This window comes from Mustela putorius, unplaced genomic scaffold, assembly GCF_011764305.1.
Source record: "Mustela putorius furo isolate JIRA1106 unplaced genomic scaffold, ASM1176430v1.1 tig00000275_pilon_pilon_pilon, whole genome shotgun sequence".
Taxonomy (NCBI): Eukaryota; Metazoa; Chordata; class Mammalia; order Carnivora; family Mustelidae; genus Mustela; species Mustela putorius.
Window position 1 is genome coordinate 16,011,736 of NW_025421341.1, and position 20,066 is coordinate 16,031,801.

Here is a 20,066-nt window from a genome sequence, read left to right on the forward strand (position 1 = left end):
GCCAGGGATCTGGGGGTGGGGAAAATGAAAAGCAGACACTTTGATCCTGGCATCACATTGAGAACTGGAAAGAACTCAGGTAAGAAACAGGTTGCCTGGCTCTCCAGCTTTCCTCAAGTTTATGCAAAAGTTGCAGAGCGTTGTGAACTAGACCAATAAATCAGCTGTCAATAAGGTATGGGCTATTCATAACAACCAAAGGGGGCTTCCCAGGGGCCCCCGAAATCAGTCCATTCTTCCAAGAAGGGTCACCTCCAATTGGTCTCAGTTGTCTTCTTCACCAACATAATCAGTCCTTCTGTGAAAATTAGGTTCATTTTACAAAATGTGCTCATTCTTGAATCGTGAATTATGAGGTGTCTTAAAAACCAAATTAAATAATAAAAAGAAAGTCAATTGAATTGGCAAATACACCTCTTCTTTCCTGCCAAAACTAAGGAACACTCAATCTGACTGCTTCAGCAGATTTAGGATGTAATTATTATTAATCGGTCAATCACATCTATTTAAGACATCACACCAGTCAGTTAATATTTATTGAACATCCTCCATGAACATAGCATGGGACATGGGAATAATTTAATTATTACATGGTAATTGAATTAACTCATAATATAAATAGTTGTTAGTCTGTGGGCCTAACGTTCCCAAATAAAGCAAATTTCAAAACCATGCATGAATGAATCATTTCCCCAACAATATTTTAATTACAGTTACTAATAATTAACAATATGGAATCATCTATTTTCATGTAAAATTATGATATTTTAAAGCTCAAAGTGATCGTTTGTGACAGGATTTCTTTTCCCTTACTGCCAGGTTATTGGTCACACCCCTTCAAAAAATGAAGAAGTAGTCCAGACAACTGTGGGCAGCAAAGCAAGGTTTATTGAGTGATGGCAGTGTTAGTACAAAGCTTCTTAAGAGGGAGAGGACCCGACAGGGTTGCCACTGGAGTTCTAAGTCTAGGGGTTTTTAGGGGCTTGTCAGTGGGCTGTTTTGATCTGATTAATTCTCTAGGTGCCTGTCACCCAGTCAGGTTTTAGTCATCTATCACATGGGAAAGGGTGGCACGCTCCTGCCAAGGGGGTGTAAAATTCTTTTAAGGATGGTTTCCTCTGAAGGTAGAGCCCCTTCTCCCTGCCTGCCTTTCTTCCAACTATCCTTCAACACTTTGAGAGTAACTCGAACATCCTTTTCCAGAAGTATGAACAACTGAACCAAAAACATATCTCCTGGCCACAAAGTTCATGAGAAAAAGATTTGAACCCAGGATTTCTGTCTTCTAGCCTTTATTCTTCCTTTTACCTTATGAGCTTGTATTATCGCTGTAAATATGACCTTATCATGGGTAATTACACCTGAAGAAAAACTAGCAGTGAATGCTAATATTATTATAATAATATTTACTGAGTTTTTATTATATGCCAGGCACAGCACTGTCTGGATTTTCTCATCACATTTGAAAGACAATTCTATGAGATAAATAACATTAGTGTTCTGTTTCTATATGTTAAACTAAACAGAGCTAAACCCCAGAGGCAAGGAGTCAGGTCTCCTGTCTAGTAAAAGGAGGATTTCCAATTTGAACATAGGCAGTTAGACATGAAAGCTCAACCTAATGGGATGCAGTTTCTCAAATTATAGAAAATTGGCCACATTAATGTGTTAGTTATCTATTTATTTGGAAAACTATAAGGTCCCAAAACCAGATTTCTAGTAGTTGGCACCGATCTAGGCACTGGAGCTGGGCTATAAATGAGAGAAATAAAGCCTAGTACCTTCATGGATTTTGTATTCAACTCTTTGTTAGATATTTTTAGAGTGTGAGGAAGAACGCTGGGGTTGGTTATCTCAATGGATAGAAATGAAGGAATTATTGTCAGAAGAAAGGTCAGCACGGACAAGGGGCCCCTGCGCTAAGAAGAAACCACCCTTAAAAGAATTCTGACCCTGGAAAGAGCTCCACACCCTTTTCCAGGAGGGTTAATCAGATCAAAACAGCCCATCAACAAGCGCATAAAAACTCTTAGACTTAGAAACTCCCCAGTGGCAATCCTCTCCGTCCCCTCCCACTTCGGGAGCTGTGTACTGTTGCTCAATAAACTTTGCTTTGCTGCCCACTGCTCTGTTTGGTCTATCTCTGCAGTCTTCGAAGCTGGGTGGCCAAGAATTGCGGGCACCAAAGGAAAAGAAATGAAACAATAGGAGGAAACATAGAGGGTAAAAAAAATGCCAGTGAGGAAGCAGGCCACACAGCTGCACGGCCAGGCTTCTTGAGTGTGCAGTTTGCAGCAACAAGGCCAAGGCCGGGACCCTTGAGAATCTAGTACTCTGAGGTGGGATCCCACAAACGAGTGGTTTTGAGATTTTGAGGATTTGGTGTAGTTACCCCTCTGCTCTGACTTTCTAAGTCTCTGAATAGTTCCCCAAACTCCCAGGAGAGCATTATCACTGTGTGAGGTAGAGCAGGCCTGTTAATCTGAGCAGCCATGTCAGGTGACATCACTTCCGGTGGCCAGCTTCCGGAGGGCCGCCTTCTCTGTCCGGTGCGGGCTCCGGTTGCTGGCTGAGCCAACTCTGGCAGGGGTGCAGGATCACGGTATTAGAACAGAAAGTGAGTTATGGGGTGATGTGGCTCTGAAGCCCTGCCCAGCATAATTGCTATATTCCAATTCTATAAAAGACTGACTTACTCATGATTACTTTGGTTACCTAAAGCAGTTTATTCCTTTTTTTTTTTTTTTTTTTTTAACACTTGTTGAGAATTAGTTGAGACGTGGGTAGGTAGAATTGAACAAAAACCACATGATTTGCATTCAAACTATACTTAGCCAGATTCATTTTGTTGAGAGATAAAACATAAATTTCACACAAATTGACAGTTTTTATTACTTTTACAGAAACTTTTCTGATAATCATTCTTCCCGTTTATGTACACTGCATTATTAAGTATTAAATTTGAAGATTCAAAAACAAAAGACAGAGTCTATTCCCAAAGTACCCTAGAGAGTCAGGCAAGAAAGTAACCAGGGGAGAATACACAACATAAAGCTGGTATTTTCTGAAGCTATAGGTGGAAGCCAGGGAGAGGTTAGAAGAGGCTTCCTAGAGACAGTAACAGCTAACTACACCCTGACAGACACAATAAGGAAGAGGAGAGAGGCTTCCGAAGCAGAGACAGTACACAGATTATCAAAGAGGCAAAAGAAAGCAAAGTACCTTGGGGAAACAGGAAGTGATTCAGCACAACAAACAGAAAGAGTTTGGTGGTAGTAAGATCACAGTAAGTTCAGAAAGTTCTGGAAATTTGAAAAAGGGAGAGTAGCAACAAGGATGCAGAGAATATAGTCAAGAAAGAGGTTAGAATGACAGACTTTGGAATAGACAAGGAAGGAAATGAGAAGGCACTGCATTGATCTATTGGGAGAAAACAAGAGTATTGAGTTCTCGTGGTGCTGTCTGATATCGGAGAACAAATTTATTGGGCAAAATGGAAAGGGAGAGCTGGAGTGTTGGGGCTTTGATGAGAAATCTTGAAGCATAATTTTTTAGATGCAGAAACAGTTCCAGATGATGCCAAGTTTGGGGATGTGGTTTATAAAAGGCAGAGACTGAGGATAAAGAGCTGAGATGAAAATACTAAGGCTGAGTTGTTATAAAGAATACTGCACAAACGTAAATTAAGCTACTGTGAGAAAGGACATAGAAACAGAGAGAAAAACTGTGAGCTGATCCTAGAATCTTCAGTGGAAAGTAATCCAGCATTTGACAAGATAGATGGAGGGTGTCTTGGTTAGAATGCATGAATCTTGAAGGAGAAATATTTGCAGAAGAATAAAGGGAAGTATCGTGAAGAAATAGTGTGTAGAAACAAGGAGACTGGAGAGGAGCTGCGCAATAAGGAAAGCAAGATTTGGTTGCATCCAATAGGTACCATCTACACAGAAAAAGAGGTAGACAAAAGGTAAAAAAAATAACATCCACAGTTCCTGATCTGAAACCCTTGGTGCCAGATGTATTCTGGATATCATACTTCATTTGGAATTTAGGTAGGTTATAGTGGGTAAATACACTGTATATTATGCAGCAGGATCAGGAGAAAAATGACTCTCCAATCAAACACTTCATATGTCTGTAGCAAGATGTATGGCTTTTTACGTGTAAGATAAAAAGCAATTTTAATAATCTGGCATCAGTTCAGGCCTAGTTTCCTCATCAATCAGTTTTCCATAAACTTAGAAAATGTGTCTGATTTTCCAAGTTTTGGAGGTTTAGGGAATTTGGGAGACTTTGGAAATGTGGGTAAGGGTTTATGGATTTGCAGGTCTTAAAGTCAGAAGCTTTTATAGACAACTATCTCCACACAAGGTCTACCTCATATCTCAGCATTGACCGATTGAGTCTCGACTGCTCATGATACCTCTGTAATGTAGGTATAATCCCATATATAAAGAAGATATAACAATGTGACCTATTTTATTAGATTTTGGGAGCATCAACTCTGATAATTCATATAAACCACTTATCTCAGTGTGTGATATACATGTGCATATTATCAGTAGATTATTATTAACTACTATCATATTAATAAAGGCAGCCTTAAGCAACCCGATTTTTGCTTCCTCTTTTCTGAAATCTGCTCTGACCCTACTGGTTTTGCAAAACACAGCAGTCTTCCCATAAAAAAAAAATAAAACAAAATAAAAAAATGCAACCCTGTTGTGTACTCCCTTTACCCAAAGTAGAGGAAGACCATTCCAGAAGGAATCTCAAATTAACTCTCTTCCTCTATCTAGTAGAGACCTACAGCCATTCTAAAATATGACTTTGTCCTCCATGTCAAGTAATTTATAATCTTTTCATACTTTCCTTCCAAAGGAGCATTTCTTTACCTATGGGGGACAGACAGGAAGGGAAGGGAAATTTATTCTTACTATTTGTCATTAATGACATGGATTCTCAACTGACTTATTAATTTAATACCATTTCTTTGTGACCTCTTTATTAGGCATTGAGTTATATGTTAAGAATTGAAGATGAACAGAATGAATAGTCCTTGGTTTTAAGTATACCACAGTACAAAGAGATAGAAATGTAAAGAAGTAATTTCAGAGGAAAGAATACTTGTTTCAAGTGTTGAATAGGATGTAGAGGAGGCCATGGAATCATGGAGCTAGAGATGATGGTGCAGGCTTTGCCCATACTGAGGGGTTTAGGCTTTATTCTATAGGCAGTAGCCTGTACTGAGCCCATAAACAGAGTACCTTGTAGCCTCCTCCCTTCTTTGAAACCACTGTAAGACCTTAAATGCCATGGATTCCTTTGTCTGCCTGCATGGTGTTATTAATCATGAGTGAACATTCATTTCTTCTTTCTCTTTCACATACACACCAGATACCGCAAATGCTCACTGTACATACCACACATATTTCCCAGCATGAGGTCTAAAAATCAGTTGAGCCTTTTTTTTTTTTAAATCTACATGATTTAAAATGCAATCACTTCAGCTCACCATAGGTAAATGCTTAGGTCTCCCCTCTCTAATTCAGGCACTGATGGACATACCCAGAAAATCATGTGACAACTTTAAACTTGATAATTTAATCCTTGAATTGAGAAAGGCAGTTGTCATTGATAGTTCTGGTTGATTGTGAAAATTACCATCTTCTGAACCTAAAAGAAATCAGGCATAGCCTAACATAATGAGCAGGTCCTTATAAAGATTTTTACTTTTTAAAATGATGTGCTGGGGTGACTGACTGGCTCAGTCCGTTAAGCGCTGGAGTCTTGATTTTAGCTCAAGTCATGATCTCAGGGCATGATACCCAGCCCCGTGTCAGGACTCTGTTCTGGCTCCATCTGTCCTCAGTATGGAGCCTGCTTAAGATATTTTTTCTCTCTCCCACTGCCATCCCCTTCCTCTAAAATAAGTAGATAATAAAATAAAATAAAATAATCTCTGAAGGACATAAGAAATCTCCTTCTCCCCCAATAATAAAAAGTCTATGCACCTTGAAATTAAAAAGATCTGGGTTAAAATCCTAGCTTTACCATTCACATGTTGTTGCCTTTGTAAAAATGTGTTTTTACTGCTGACAGTATCGTGACCAGTGAATTGGGTATAGTAATCATAGCCTCATAATATGGTGGGGGACATTTAATAAGCTAATTAAATTTATATTAACTATTAGGGTTTTCTATAATTGTGTAATAAACAATCCCAAAATTTACTGACTTAAAGTAACTGTGAGTCAGAGAGATTTGGAAGGGTGCAGCCAGGATAGCTTGTATCTGCTCCTTTGTCTGGAGCCTTAGCTGGGAGGAATCAAAGATGGGGTAACCTGTCAGCTGGAGGCAGGAATGATCAGGAAGTATCTTCACGTGAGTCACATATGTCAATATCTTATGCCTGACAGTTGATCTGACTTTAGGCAGGGACTTTAGCTGGGACTGTTCAGCAGAAGACTCATGTAGCCCCTCCCTATGGCCCAGGTTTTCTCAGAGCACAGGGGTCTCAGATTTCTTACATGACTATTCAGGGCTCCAAAGATGAATGTCCCAAGAGAACCAGATGGAAAAAGTGTCATCATTTCATTCCTAGGAAGTCACATAGCTTTATTCTGTTCTGGTAACAAACCCATTTAGATGCAAGGGCATGAATATAAGGCCCCACCACTCAGTGGAAGGAATGCCAAAGTCACATTGTCAGAAGAGTACATAGGATGGGAAATACTGTTGGGGCTAATTTGAGAAATATAATCTGCCATGATAACTGACACATGGTAGTTCTTAATAAACAAGGATTTCCCCCTTTCATACTCACCATGACCATTTAACCAAGTTTCTGATCAAGGGGATATACATTTTGTGTTCCTTAATTGAGCCAGCAAATACTTACTTATTTAATACCAGCTATGACCATTATTAGAGGGGACCAGTGTTTCTTGGGTTTATAGTATGTACCAGGCACTATTTGAAGAACTTTAACTGCATAATTTATCTGATCACCATAACATACTAACAAGGTAGGCATTGTAGGTGACTGTCTTTTAAGAAAGGAGCAAACTGAAGTTAAGAGAAATTAAGTGACTTTCCTATGTCAGTCACTAGGCCGAGATTAAACCAGAGTAATGTGGCTCCAGAGATAACTGTTTTAACCACTCACTACGCTATGTCCTGTCTTTACCAATATTTAAATCCAAGATTGTGATGCATGAATTTACTTATTTGTGACATAATAATAATACAAACTATATTACATTATCACATATATTATATACAATTATATTACACATATAAATAAATTGATTTTGTTTAAAAGAGTAAAATATAGCTCTTCTGGAAAGTCTCAGAAGGATGAACATCATATTCATACATTATTACCGTGGAAAGAAACTAATATTCATTAGATGCATTTAACATGCCTTAAGTATGATAGATTTTATTTTTCTTGAAAATAATGCTGTATGGTAAGTACTGTTATTCCCATTTCATTGGAGGCAATATTCTCTCCCTCCCTTTATTTATTAATTTATTTTTTAAGAGAGGGAGGGATATGGGGGTATGGAAAGGCAGAGAGAGAGAAAGAGAATGCCAAGCAGGCTCCATGCCTACCACAGAGCCTGACATGGGGGTACATCTCACAACCCTGAGATCATGACCTGAGCTGATATCAAGAGTCAGGTGCTTAACCCACTGAGCCACCAGGCACCCTTTCTCTTTCCCTTTTTATTCAATCACTATTTATTGCGCTCCTTCTCTACAGTGTGCACTCAATCAAGATTTCAAACAAATACTGTAGGGTCCTAGCAGTCCTTGCTCTTAGAAATCTTACAGTTTATCAAAAAGATAAAGAAGATAGGTAATTAAGGTAGCAATTACCAGAAAGTGTGTAAAAAATGGTATAATGAGGGAAATCCTAGGAACCATGGAGCCCACTGCAAGAGACCTAGTCTTATCTAGGGATGATCACAAAAACAACTGAAGTTTGATTTTGCATAAAGGAAAAACACTAATGGATAACAAAAAGGACCTTCATGTATACTTTAATTTCTTGCACTCCCAGTTCCTAGGAGATATGAAAATCTTTATTTTATTGGTGAAGAAATAAGAATGGAAAGGAGAAGTATTTAGGCACATCCCAGTGTAACATTAAAAAAATGGGGATTCATGTCCAAACATTTCTGACTCCAAAGCCAGAAGTTTTACTACACAGGGGGTCTCAGAAAGTATAACGGCCTAACCCACCAGTATGTTCAGCACTGTTAGATTGCAGAAATGTAAATTTCTTGACCGCATTTGACCAATGAGAACCATTGAGAGTAAAGCCCCTCAGATTGTGTTCCATTTACCCTCCAGTTGATTCTGGTGCTCCTGAAGTCTGAGAACTGCAGTTCCAGACATAAAGAGGAAGAGTGACTAACAGTGGGTTGGATGGGTAACAACCTCCATGGAGTTTAAAATCAAACAGAAAAATAAGACAAGCTTACCAAAAACAAAAACAAACAACAACAAAAACAAAGTGAAGGCTGGAAATTGCCATGTTAGTAACCCTACGGCTTCATAAGAATTCAGTATAAGGTAATTTGGTGTGCTGTTTGGATAATCAAGAGAGTGACTAGCAAAGCCCTTGAAGATGATGGCATTGAACTGGAAATTAAAGGCGAAGGAGCAGCTTGATAGAGAGTAAGAGAAGGTCTTCTGGAATGAAGCCCTGAGCGTATGTTTGACAATGAGCAAGTAGACAGTCTAAAGCTGAAGGGCAGTCTGTGGGCCAAAGCAGTGGTAGGATGCTTTTGTATTGTAACAGATCACTAGGCCATGCTCACACACATTAATGCTTGAGAAATGACAGTCTTGTCCACACCGACAGCTCAGTTGGGACTAGTGGGGACAATAGGTTGAGAAGTAGTGATTTAATAAACATCTAAGGTTTTATAAATGAGTGTAGGGGAGCAAAGATGATTTTCCCTCTACAATTCTAAGTTCTCAGCTGAGACCTGTGCAATAAAAGACTAACAAGAGAAAAATAAAAAGTTTATTAGCATGTATACCTCAGATGTACTTGGGAAATAATGAGGGAAAAATGAATAACTCTCAAATATGACTTAGATTTCAGGCTTGCCTACCATCTTCATGTAGAAGGGGTAGGCTTCCTAGAGGAAAGTGACTGGTTTTCAGGAAAGATGAATGAGACCTTAGAAGAATAGATTGGTGGTATGATAGTTTGTGACAGTTTATCTGGGTATGGTGTGGACATCTAATCTCATGGTAAGGCTCAGTCTTCCTTAATTGATAAAACTCCTGGTGAAGTGGTTTATGACAATTGATTTCCTTTTGGAGGGTCTGTCTCTAGGCAGATAAGAGGAGTTCAGAGAAAGTGTCTCTCACCTTTAGTTGTTTTTCAAGTGCCTACAGCTTAAAATACTCAATATACCAAGGTGCCATATTTCGGAATGGCACGTCTTACACTCCCAAAGTGATATTTTTGTGTGGCACATACTGCTACCTTCATGAAGAGACTGAGCCCCAGTAGGGTTAAATGAGTTGAAAAATACCACACAGAGATTAAGCAGGGATTAGAACCAGGACGTCTTATTGCTTTTCTACGTCAAAGTCAAGGAAACAAATTTGCAGACACTCTGGATCAACTCTTCAGGCCAGAGTTACTGAGAATAACAGAAACAGGAATGGAAAGGAGAGATGGATAAGAGAAACTTGATAGAATTTATTAGAATATAAACTCTGTACAGGTCTTCAGGCAGACACGTAGATCAGAAATGAATTTAAAAAGTCACATTTAAGAATTTTCTTAGAAAAAGATACCCAACCCACCCAAATCATATCATTATTTGGAAGAGGAAAAAAAAAAATTCAATAGGCTTCAACCATCTTGAGATGAATCATACTCCAAAGCTGTAGATCCTAGTGTGGACTGCAGTGTTCTATTTCTCCCTCAAACGGAAGAGATTCAATATTAATAACTGCTTAATTACAAAGATTGCTCTCTGGACAGGTGAAGCGAAGAGTGGTATTACTAAAAGAAACAAGGGCAGAGGCAGTGCCCTGGGGTAGCCTGGACTCTCAGAGGCTATAACCATACTCTCCCCTTTCACAGCCCCTGCCAGCGGGCCTGGGAGGAAGGTCAAGTCAGATAAAGGGACAATAAAAGGAGAAACCAAGAGGAGATAGACCAAAAAGGCAACAGAAAAAGGCAAATTTTCAGACAAAAATGTGCAAACTAAAGAGAAAGAGGAGGCAAAAAGAAAAGAGGCAGCAGTGGCTAACCAAAAACTTAATCAGGTAGATGTGCAAGAAAATAGTCACAAAACCGAAGGAGAAACCAGCTTCTGAAGAAGTAGGAGGGCTTCGAAGAGGCCACATGCAACTCACATCACACTTTTCAGGATTATCCACACTCCCTGTTCCTCCATTTTCCCTCCAAAAGAATATTTTTCTCAACTGTTTTGTAAATATAAGTCTTAATAGCTACACGAAGGCATGTTTTTCCCCATCTCATCCCATTTTTTAAGTATATTTTTAAAAAACTTAGTGTAAGTGCTTTGAGAAGTTAAATTTTATGCTGAAGCATTTTTTGTTTTGTTTTGTGTTTTGGTGCATTTGTATCATGTGCATCAAATATGAGTATGTGGAATTAATAGAGCTTTTGTCTTGTGCATCAACTTAACATTTCAATATTTAATGCAGAGAAAAACAAAGTTGGAAAACCAGTGTTCAAGAGGAGAGAATGGTAAAGATATGGAAAAATCAGCATGATTTTCATCCCACACACAACTTGGGGCTGTAGACTTTGTGTAAATTAGCACACACATCTATTTCTGGCATGTTACATGCAAGTTAACATATTTTATATTCCAAATAAACAATGAGAAACATGGACATTTCCAGTTAAGAGAATTACATTTCTAGGAAATGACCTTTCCAGGCTGGTGAATATAAAATATCGAGGGCATTCAAGAAACAAATAGTTGGCACCTAGGGAAATTGGAATATTTAAAAATGTGCCTTGAAGAGCTAAATGACCTTTACTTTTTCTCACTAAATATAAAATGCTCACCTGCGTCCAGATTACACATTTATCGGGAAAGTTAGATTTGAGGTGTTCAAGCATTTAGACTTAGGGCATTTAACGTACCAAAACTCATAATATTGAAAATAAAGAGGATTTTGCCTGGAAAAATTTTTATCTGTACAGCTAGTGCCCCAGGAGAAAAACAAATGGAAATTCACTATGATCTAATACACTTAGATAAAACACAAAGCACTCACCACCTTCGTGTGGCAAACAACTTTGCAGTTATAGGATGTAGCTTCCCCTTTTCTCTAATTTGGCCAAGAATTAGGGAGCTATATTGGGCATAGGCGCTATCGCGATGTTTCTATCTTGTTAACACCATATTTTGATCATCAAGTTATTAATTAGAGGTGCCTCTCTAATACCTCTATTGTAGGGTCATGGATTTTTGTCAAGCATTTACTCTTCAATGTCAGAAAATTATTATTCCTCATTGATATGCTAAAGATGAATAGCACTTGCTTAATAAATAGGAAAAATAAAGTTTAAATTTCTTTTAAAATTATCATAAAATGCAGACTTTTCTCTTGCCCTCTTAGAAAAGGGCCCTGGTAGAGTTTGAGTAGTTTTTCTATTATCCGAGGTATTGCTTTCCCCTGGGTTTTGTTTCAGAATCCCATTGGTAGTGGCATTAATGCAAATGCCCACCTATTTAGATCGTTTGAATGTTTTTCATTGCAAATTCTTCAACTGATGCTTCTCTTACTGCGTGCAAAGCACAATTATCAATGTGAGCAATGATATAATATAAAAATAGTAGCAGGGACTACTATCGGAAGAGTATGGAATGGAATGGAAGGAGACTTGGCAGCAGTTTAAAAGGCTGCCGAGTTCAATTCCAACTCCTTCCAGATGGATAGCATGGTCTCATTGGTATTTTGAATATACATTATAATTGTTCATGGGGGGGGGGACTTGACTTTCTGTAGGGAATGAGCGATGTTATTCCTCAAAGAGCTCTAGGCAATTGAGACTATTAGAAGGAAAGTAAAGATATTTGCATAACCTGAGATCATGACCTGAGCTGAAGGCAGAGACTTAATCCACTGAGCCACCCAGGCATCCCAGAGCCTGTTCTTCAAAGTGCAGCTCTAAAATCCCTATTTTTTTAAAATAGAAAATTAAGTAAAATCTGTTATCTTTTCTGATTTGCTGCAGGGGTAATAGTGTCTTCAGTTGTGGTGGGTGGCTGGAGGGGAGGAGTGGAGTATTGGAGTAAAAATTGAAAGTAAAAGAATGCACCCCAGCACAAAGTAGCATCAATGCCCACTGGCATATTTGCTAAGTAGCAAGAGAATGCTGAAGGAATATGTGTCATAAACCCCAAGGGAGAATCACAGAGCCCTAACACAAAGCTAATGCAACTCCAGGAGCTACTATTTGTGGTTGAGGAAAAAGGAATTCAAATGAGGAAAAGACATTTCTATGGCTTCAAAAATCCGTGTCTCTGCTCACTCGGTCTTGTGTTAAAGACAACTTTATAAAGAAAAGCATCTTGATCTCAGATCTCAGATCAATTTTCTCTTGCCTTTTTAACCCATCCCTTGCTCATGTCTCTCATACCGAAAAAGAATAACAACAAAACAAACAAAACCAAAAACCCATCAAAATCCAGATCTCTAAGGTAAAGGGTTGCCGGTGAAGATTAAGGAAGTCCCCTGCAATAGAGAAGGTAGGTCCCCTCTTACATCAAAAGGTTATGGGCTGCCTGGGTGGCTCAGTGGGTTAAGCATTTGCCTTTAGCTCAGGTCATGATCCCAGGGTCCTGGGATCGAGTCCCACTGTGGGCTCTCTGCTTGCCAGGGATCCTGCTCCTTCCTCTCTCTCTCTACTTGTGATCTCTGTCAAATAAACAAAATCATTTAAAAAACAAAACAAAAAAATTGTCTCTGTGAGAGGGGAGCTCTAAGTCAGCATTCTTAGCAATGCAACAAGCTCCAGAAATGAGCTGGCAAAATTCGCCTTCTGTGAGTTTTTATTTTGTTTTACATTGACAGTGTGTGGGTATATGGGGGGGAGGGGGGTTAAGTAGGGTGAGGCCTGGAGCTGCCAACCAAGAAAGAGTTCTTGGGACATCTTTGGTGCAAAGTGGTGGTTTTATTAAAGCCCAGGGACAGGACCCGTGGGCAGAAGGAGCTGCAGCATGGGGCTGTGAAGGGTGGCTGGTTATAGACTATGGGGTTCGGAGAGGTAAGGAAAAAGACTCAGGATACCAGAGGCCTTGCCATAGTCAAGTTAACACTGTTTTTCCCTCTGGCAAGGCAAGGCATTAACCAAGATCCATGGGAGCTTCCTGGCAGAACTGTTACACTCTGCCCTGACTGCTTCAAGTATCTGTCAATGGGCTGCGGGTTATAATTATCTACATTTCCCCCTGGAAACTATCCCATTGATAGAAATGCTTTGCTTCTGTAGATTGCTAAAACAATAAACTGAGGGAGTCTTGTGTCTTGCAAGATTGTGATTTCTGTAAGTTAACTATTTGTTTTTCCTTTATTTTCCTTTGCTTTAGGGCAGCCAGGAGTCTGAGGAATGTCATATATATGACACATATGGAGGAGGGAGTTGGGGGTGTCAGCTTCTGCTTTGTCCTCAGCTTGCCTTCTGTTCCCTCATTGAAATGTTTTTAAGTTTGTCCACAAAGATCCCCTAAAGCCAGACATGTAAATTGTCAATTGTGGCATATTAAATCATTCTTTCACAGTCTCTTAAAAAATGTGCACAGTGATTGACTCCAAAATTCTCCTTCTAAGATTTTGTCCTAAGCAAATAATGTATAATGGACATGAAAGGCCAGAGCAATGTAGTTGTCATCAATAAAGAATTTGGTTAAAAATATATTTCCAAGCAGTACAAGAATAGGTACCTGTTATAAACAAACTTTTGAAAGAGTATTTATGGACCTGCCTGGAAAATGATTATGATATGTTGAGGGAGAAAAAAAAGTTAATGAAACATATATAGCAAGAAATTTCACATTTACAAAATACTCTGTGGATTTAAAGATATGTATATGATATGATGGCATATGACTATTTTAAATTTTTATTCTCTGTATCTGTATTTTCTTTTTATCCAATAAATATGAATTATTTGTAAGCCAAATACTAAAGTAACTTTAAAAAAAATTTGCTCAAAACAGTTAAAATACTGAGTCTGTGCTCTATCTGCTGACTTTCTAGGGTCATTTCCACCATAACTGGAGTGAACAATTTAGCTAGTCCTCCTTACTTAAGGACTTCAATACAAAGTTGGCCTCTTAGGTTTATCTATTCATTGGGGAAAAAAATACATAGCAGATTACTATAGCCCCTTCTAGTTTACTCTCCCCAAGTAGCAGGAGAAAATTTTCCTAGATGTCAAACCTGCCGTATTTAATAACATCAAAGAATGATACTCACCAATGTCTCTCTAAAGCTGTGGGTTGGGTGAGGAAGCAGGCAGGGGAATGTAATCATTGGTGATTACATTCTCCTCCCAAACACAAATGTGGGGAGAGAGTTAGCGTATCAAGTCTGGGTTGCTTAATCCTTGCATATTTCCGGGGGGCCCTGGAACCATTACTGACACTTGACTAAATTCTGGAAATGTGGCTCTCAGAATCTTTTTTATGTTACTAATTGATGATGTTGTACGTAAGCCTGGAGGGATGGGCCATGCTATACCAGCCTGTCAGAACTTGTCAGCATTGATTTATGCAAACATGAAGATTGGTGATGTTCCTGGTTTCACTGTTGGGATTCTGAACTTCAGTTATCATGGTTGGTTACATAGCATGGTGTGCCTACATGATCAGCTCTCCATAAACACCTTGGATCCTGAGACTTGAGCAGGCTTCCCTGGACAGAGACAATTTGCATGCATCTCCACAGTTCCCAGCTAAAGGGGAAAATGTATCTTATATGATCAAAGAAAAGGATTCAGAAGCTTATGCTTAAATTCTCTGGACTCCTCCCAATGCATACCTTTTTTTCTTTTCCTTTTGCTACTTCTGCTTCTGGCTGTGAACATAGCCTGCTAGGGAGTTTCGTGAGTCCTTGTAGTGAATTAAAAAGCTTCAGGGTTGTAGTCAGACCCCCACGACATAACCTCCCCACTCCACCCAGAATTCCCTAGCCATATAGTTTGCATTGCCATTTCTGTTCCCTACCAAGAATGTATTCAATATTTGTCTAGAAATCATCTGTTTAACAGTCTTAATGAGCAACTGAATCTAAGAGGCTCATCTCAAGGGCCTTCTCTTTTTTGTCATGTGAGGAGAACATTACACTTCTACACCTTTGACTGGGGACTTTACTGAGACACTTGAGAATAAAAATGTTAATGTGAACTAGAGAGCAGTATAAGCAGGAGTGAGATCTTCATGATAGAAGATAGAAGGCCGGAGAAGGGCCCAGGCAGAAGACCGGTCATAGTGACCACAGAGAACAGGAAGAAGCTAAGTGCTTAGGACCCCAGCAGCTGCTTTGGTTCTTTTGGTTCTTTGGTGTCAGTAGATTTGGGGAGATTATTTAGGAGACAAATCACTGATGCTCTGTCGTTCATCTGTTGGTTTTTTGTCCTGAAGCTTTATTGATTCCTTCCTTGGACATTTGTCCCTTGCTCTCTATATTTTGTTCCTTCAGCTTTTTCTTCTAGGAAACAGTTTTAAATCATTAATCATTTATTGAAATCTCTGAGATGTTTTGAAATTTTATATACTATGCTTCATGTATAAAGCTACTTTGGTAACATAACATTTTAGCTATTGCTATAGATCCACTGGAAAATCAACAACTTCCATTTATATATGTTTTTCCTTTGCACACAAGCTTTTCCTATATAGCCTATCTGGGACCATATCTACAGTTGGGTGAATAGAATTTTTCCCTAGCGTTTAGATTTCTGAGAGTTTCCTGAAATGGGATAATCAGAGTGGGTGACTAGACAATATAGTTTTGCTTTGGGGGCATTTGGAATGTGAAAACTATGGATCAGATCATAATAATGAGCCATCAAAATGGTGAATTTGGTCATTATTCTTAGATAAATTTAAAACTTTCTCATAAAAATAAAATTTAAGAAAAAAAGAAAAGCAAATACTCATGTTTGAAAAAATATATTCAAGCAGGTTATTTCATTTAGATCCAATTTATTTGATTAATTGTCTCTATCTTGTTCCTCTGGTTGATATTACCAGAATGTTTTTCAACAGTTTCTCTTCTTTCTTCACCTTAAAATTCAGGCTGAGTATTTGAGTAGGCAGGAAAATAGCAGAACATCCAATTTGTGCTTTGTTATCTGTTCTTTGAAAACAATGATAAAACTGTTACTGTATTTAATGAGAATTCCAATTCAGTCCGGATCAGTGTTCAAATCTTTTCAGCAATGTTCCTTCTATTCTAGAGGAAAGGTATCAATATTTTTCATCATCTAATTCTTCAACTTATGCAGTCTTTGAATTAGCTTGGACAATTAAATATCATTGGAAGAGAAATTTTAATTTGTCACACAAATAGTAAAGTTAACCCATCTGACCATTGGAGTATTACATACTTTCAGGATGATTACTTTATCTGTCATTCAGAGAGAGTTAGGGGGAGTATAGCATGTAACAAGAGTGAAGTTGATCATTTTCTGTAGAATGTTAAGCAATTACATTCCTATTGCTAGTACAACAAAGAATCCATCTGTGTGACTTTGGCTAAGTGACTTAACATTTCTATACTTCAGTTACTTTGACTGAAGAGGAACCATGACAACTTGTAGTGTAATATTTCAGAAAGTGCTGTCTTGACTTGGTTTTGAGGTCATGGCTATAAAACTCTCAACACTCCTTTGTGGGGAGTTTGTTATGCCTCCACTCCAATCCCTTCCCTTATTAGAATCTAGCACTCCTTGGTTACAACACACACACACACACACACACACACACACACACACCCAGCTGCCAGAGATTCCAGATGCCAAACCCCCTTCTTCCTTAGGCCTGCAGAATTATTCAAAACAATCTACAGAAAGCCTGAGCAACCTCTCTAACTCCATCTGGCTTGCCACATAAAAGCTGCGTCCTTCGGTTCCATCCTACATCCTTAAAGTGGTGTAAGCAAGCACATTTTACTGTAACCTCTAGAAAGGTTTATAGGAGAATCCAAGAACTATGGTCCCATTGAGGGTGTATGATAGTAGAATATGGATTAGACCAAATAGCTGGACACCTGATAGGAATGTAGACATTTCAGTGTAAGAGCAAGAAGAGGGATCATTACCAACAATCGGGGCAATGTTATATACCCTAACAGATATCATCATCATATATTGGCCAAGGACTAGACATTTCCCTTCATTGACGTAATGCTACATCAGCCATGTGTCAGAAGAATTTATGTTCACTCATTATCTATATCCACATGTTCCCACAGCTACCTTGAACTTGGGTGGGACCAGGTGACTAGTTTTAACCAAGAGATTGTGAGTGGAAGTGATATGTGACTTCTGGATTTTGGTAGTGAACCCCCCTGCTAACCCCAGACATCCTTTTCTCTGTTGCAATAATCGTGGAGGTAACATGTTGATATATATGAGCCACGGATGAAGCTAATATGATTGATCTCCTAAAGGACCATTTGGAAGAAAGGTGTCAGACCTCGTATCAGAAATAAGCTTTAAATGATAAGTTCATGATGTTTTAGGATTAATCTGTCATCGCTACTGAATCTTGCAACTCTTTATAGGCCCTAGAATTTAGATGTCTCTCCTGAGATAAAGTGATAGGAGAAAACCTTAAATTGGCTGAATGTATTTTGAATTAATTTTGAAAACTCCTTAATTGGTTAGTTTGTATTTGCTCCTTCTAGATAAACTGGAGATTTGGGAAAGACATTATATTTTGTTATGGAAAAAATAAACTTACATTTATTGTACTGAGTTTAAGTGTTTGAGGAAAAACCATACCTGCTCCCTTGTGATTAGTATTATAAAACAAATACAATATAGTTTTAGGGGTAGAGTATTTTGATGTTGAGTAGATACATGATCCAGCTATGCCACTTTTTATGTGCCTTGCATAAGCTTTTGAATGTTTCTAGAATTTTACTTTCTCTGAAAAGAAGAAAAGAATAGCACCCAACTTATAGGGTTGTGGTGAACATCAAATGAAACAATGAAATAGAGTTCTTAACAGAGTGCCAGTCATAAGAGAAATAGTCAATCAATGTTTATTATTTTAATGTTGTAGTGGTTGAAAATCCACACAAATACAATAGCTTTGCCCTGAGTAAAGGCAAGATGAATCAACGAATCCCTGTAATACATGAGATATTAAGATTTTATCTTCAGGATATTTTATGGTACACATATGCCTTCTATAGAAATCAATGGACAGGTAACAGAATATGTCTTTATAGCTTGGAATCTTTGTTCTTCTTTGTTCCTAAAAAGAGGCAAAAAACTTGGATTGTATCAGCTCGTACAACACGCTACTTCTCATGGAAGTATAAATAGGTAGAAACAGGTTTGTGAGATAAATGTATTTCTTTTAAAAATCTGCAGGTAACTTGCAAGAGCAGGTATTTCACTATTTGCATGTCTCATGTGTACCATTTGGTTTACAGTCTCCTGATTGCTATCTTGTGGTGAATTGTTCTGTTTATAGCTTTAAAATTGCTATCTAGGTGACAGTCTTCTGTTTCTAATCTTAAGATGGTTGTCTAGTGGCTTTGCTCCCCATGGTTTATCATGCAGCTTGATGATACTGTGGAGGGAAATACAATTAGCTAACTATGCACCTGTTCAGTTTACAATTTTATGAGGGTAAGCTGTAGTATGATATACATCTTGGGGCTTATAGTGAAATCATTTGAAAACAGAGATTCTGTATGAAATTCTGTAATATATAAAAATACCTAAATATGTTATGTAATATATTGTCTCTGTAGAGTCTCTCTCTTGATATTTATGTGTATGTCTAGGCAAACAGTCCCTGGCGTACAAGGGTTTGACTTTGAATTTTTAAACTTTACAATGGTAAGAAAATGATACACATTCAGTAGAAAGCATACTTTGAATTTTGAATTTTGATTTTTCTCCAGGGCTAGTAATAGGTAATAAATACTCATGATGCTGGGCTGCAACAGTGAGCTACAGCTCCCAGTCAGCCATGTGATCACCAGGGTTAACAACAGATACACTTACAACCATTCTGGAGCCATACAATCATTCTGGTTCTCACTTTCTGTGTAGTATTTAATAAATTACATGAAGATTCAACATTTTATTATTTTTTTAAGATTTTTTATTTATTTATTTATTTATTTGGACAGAGAGAGCACAAGTGGTGGAGAGGAGTTGAGCAGGCCACCCAAAGCAGGGCTTAATCCCTGAACTCTAGGATCATGACCTGAGCCAAAGGTACACACTTAACTGAGCCACCCAAGCACTCCTCAACAATTTACTATAAAAAAGGCTTTGGAGTAGGTGATTTTGCCCAACTGTCGGCTAATATAAGTGATTTGAGCACATTTAAGATAGACGAGGCTACACTATGATGTTTAGTAGTTTAAGTGTATTAAACACATTTTTGGTTTATAATATTTTCAACTTACAATGGGTTTATCAGGACAAAACTCCATCATAAGTCAAGGAAGATCTGTATACAGAGATATCTATCTTTCCACAGGCTTATACAATTAAACAATTGTGAATTCAAATCTGAATTGTGCCTTTCTATTTTCTCAAAAAGTATTTTGGATTCTAATCTTCTACTCCCTTATATACTTCACAGCTTTTCCATAATTTTTTTCCTCTTACCATCATCATTTTAACTGAAGTTTTGTCATGGGGTCAGGATCAGATGCTATGCTGTTTTTCAGAAAAGATTTTCAGTGACTGTTTAGCAGGTAGTAAATCTAAGAAATTTACCAAGTTATTTGTAAATTGGGTTTTTCCTGTGAGATTTCCCTTCTATTAATATTATGTAATAAAATTGCTA